Source organism: Elaeis guineensis, chromosome 4 (assembly GCF_000442705.2).
Source record: "Elaeis guineensis isolate ETL-2024a chromosome 4, EG11, whole genome shotgun sequence".
NCBI classification, from domain to species: Eukaryota; Viridiplantae; Streptophyta; class Magnoliopsida; order Arecales; family Arecaceae; genus Elaeis; species Elaeis guineensis.
The window spans coordinates 67,019,391-67,023,370 of NC_025996.2; positions in this window are offsets into that span (position 1 = coordinate 67,019,391).

Genomic DNA, 3,980 nt, shown 5'->3' on the forward strand with positions numbered 1-3,980 from the left:
TAGATAGGTTAATCAAGGAGGATGTCTTTGAAATTAATGATTGTGAATCATTACCGACTTGTGAATCCTATCTCTTGAAAAAAATGATCAAGTCACCTTTTAAAAAAAAAGATGAATGAGCCAATGATGTTCTAGGCCTAATACATAATGATGTTTGTGGACCCATGAACATAGCTGCCAAAAGAGGATACTATTACTTCATTATATTTACAGATGATCTATCTAGGTATGGGTACGTCTACCTTATAAAGCATAAATTTGAATCATTTGAAATGTTCAAATGATTTTGTAGTAAAGTAGAAAAATAGACTAGAAAGAATATTAAAACTCTTCGATCAGATCGAGAGGTGAATACCTCATCAGTGATTTTTTGATATATCTAAAGGAGAATGGGATTATCTCATCGTGGACCCCTCCTGGAACATCACAATATAATGGGGTGTCTGAAAGGAGGAATTGAATCCTGTTAGACATGGTTCGATCCATGATGGGGTTTGCAAATCTGTCAATCTTCTTTTGGGGATACACTCTTGAAACTGCCTTCTATATACTAAATAAGATTTCAAGCAAGTTTGTCAATAAAACTCCATATGAGATATGGACAGGACGTAGGTCGGTACTCTCACACCTTAAAATTTGGGGGTGTCTAGCTTATGTCAAGCATTTAAAAATGGATAAGCTTGGACCAAAGTTCGATAAATGCTTGATCGTAGGGTACCTAAAGGAAACTAAAAGGTATAACTTTTGCCTTGTTGAAGAACAAAAGGTGTTCGTCAGCAACAAGATAATCTTTTTTAAAAAAAAATTGAAAAAAAAACTAATGCTAGCAAAATTAAACTTGGTGAAGTTCATGAAGTAGAAAAATTAGCACACACAGAATTGGATTTGATTCGAGAATCGAATCTGGAGCCTATAGAGGCACCATTATGGAGATCCGATAGAGTATCGCATTAATCAGACAGATACTATGATTTTTTGATCTAGAATAGTGATCCTATCGAACTAGATGAGAATGATGAAGATCCGATCACCTATATGAAAGCCATGCAAAGGTCCAACTCTCAAAAATAGCTTAAGGTCATGAAATCCGAGATGGAGTCCATAGAGATCAATAGTGTATGGATACTAGTTGATCTGCCTGAAGAAATAAAATTCATAGGGTGTAAGCAGATTTTCAAAAGAAAAAGAGGGGCGGACGAGAATATGGATACCTATAAAGTCTATCTAATTGTCAAGGATTACCGTCAATGTTATGGTATTAACTATAATGAGACTTTCTCATTTGTGACAATACTCAAGTCCATCCGAATTATACTTGTAATGGCAGTACACTTAGATTATGAGATCTGACAAATTGATGTCAAAATTATTTTTCTTAATGGAGAGCTGGAAGAAGAGGTGTATATGATACAACCTGAAAGATTCACATGCATAGACGAATCTAAGGTTTGTAAACTAAATAGGTCTATCTATGGACTTAAGCAGGCATCTAAGAGTTGAAACATACATTTTAATAAGGTAATCAAAATATATGGTTTCATTAAGAATAGAGAAGAGCCTTACGTCTACAAATCGACTAACGATTTTATAGTCATCTTCCTTGTTTGACATACTGTTAATAGGAAATGACATCCCAGCTTTGCAAAGTATAAAGTTGTGGCTCTTATCATAGTTCTTTATAAAAGATTTGAGAGAAGCATTTTACATCCTAGGGATGAAGATCTATAGAGATAAATCTAGAAGATTGCTTAGATTATCTCAATCCCATACATCGATATCATATTGAAATGGTTCAACATGGAGAATTTTAAGAAAGACTATCTTCCGATAGACCATGAGATTACTCTCTCCAAGAAAGATTGTCCAACAATCCCTTAGGAGAGAGAGCATATGAGTAGGATCCCATATGCTTTGACAGTGAAATATATCATATATGCCATGACATGTACGAGACTAGATGTGGCCTATTCACTAGAGATAGTCAGTAGGTATCAGTATGATCTGGATGAAAATCATTGGAAGGTTGTGAGGACAATCCTTAAGTATTTAAAAAATGCTAAAAACCAATGGCTTTTCTATGGAGACACTGATTTGAAACTTATGGGATATACTGATTTCAATTTTTAGTCAAATTATGATGACAGTAGAAGTGTGTCGAGCTCCATATTTACCTTAAATGGAGGAGCAATTTGCTGGAAGAGTTTCAAGCAACATATTATGGCCAATTCTGTATGCAAAGCAGAATACATTATTATATCCGATGCTTCAAAGGAGGTGATGTAGTTATGAAAGTTCATCACTGAGCTTGAAGTGGTACCTTCAATTGATGGCCCTATTCTGCTATACTGTGATAATACTGGAGCCATAGCTCAAGCGAAAGAATCAATATCACACCAGTGTACCAAGCATATTTTGCGTCGCTATCATCTTGTGCGTGAGATCGTGGATCGAGGTGATGTCGAGCTTTCAAAGATCGATGAAAAAAAAACATAGCCGACCCCTTCACTAAAGCTCTTGGGATCAAAGAGTTCGATGATCATAAGTAGAAGATGGGTATAAGCTAATACCCCGATTGATTTTAGTTCAAGTAGAAATTGTTGGGAAATGTATCCTAAAGTCAATCATTTGGATGATTGTACTCATTTTATAATATGCATATGAATTATTTATCAATGAATAAAAATTATTTTGGCATCATTCATTATAAAGTTACATATTTTTTGCTAGAACTCTTATGTTGTGATGAAGTCTTTAGAAATATAAAGTAATCGATAAAGGAGGATTTATTATATAGTTCTTAAATATGTTCACGACCAAATGATACGTCATTAAAAAATAATGATGTTTATCGAGTGAAGGTCGTTGTATGCCATATAGATCGGTTGTCCTCCTAATCAAGGAGTGTAGAGATATTGGTATGGCATATAGATGAGAAGTAGGAGTACATTGTCACTGAATAAGTGACTCACTTACTGACCACTCTACTGTCGAGAGCAGCTCATGAAGTATATGGGCATAAGTATCCTTCAGACTTGAGATCACCATAGTGACTTGTAAGCAACTCACTGTACTTTGATGTCGAATTATCTGTGCTTCTAATGCAGTGATGGAAGGCTACTGGGAACTGTCAGGTATTTATGAAGTCTGTGTGTGGATTAAGATGAAATTGACCCCTCTGAATCATAAGAGCTAATACATCACTATATTTTAATTTAATAAAATCTTGATCAGGATAATTTATGTGATGAATTTGAAAGGTTAGATTACAATGTGGATGATCTTTCAGGGTTGGCAGTTTACCCCTAGATCATCTTAGAGCATTCAAGATCAAAGGGATAAATTATGCGATAACCATATGCATAGATTCTTGAATATTACTTGCAAATATTTGATTTATCTGGATATCAGAAATCATTGCTAGATAGTAACTTCGATTAGTATAGAAAATGATTTCTATGCTACCAGCTTAGTGTTCGAACCTATGGAGTCACGCAGAAAGTCAAGTGATATAAGAAAGACTTGACCTAAGTCTATATATTTAATTTGAAAGTACATGATTTGATTAAATAAATAAATTAACTTAATTGAGAATTAAGTTATGGGTCATACGGGATTAATGAAGAAAACATAGGTAGTGCTATGCATGCAATTTCAAAAGTTTTTGTACAGTGGAAGAAAAAGATTAAATAATTTAATCTAAATTACATACATAAGATCTAATCTAGACTATCATATCATGATAAAGTATATAAAATATGATGTACTTTAGATCTAAAAATAAAAACTCACATCGATCTCATCGATGCTAAAATTCTAGATCTAACTATTAGATCTAAGGATATGATCAAGATAGGTTAGAAACAATTACCAAACTAATAAGATCTTGTTCTTTGATAGTCTAACACTTGGAGAAGATATTTTTCAGATCACTCGCAGTCACATGAAGTCATCTAGTCTCTATAAAAAAATTCACGCGAAGA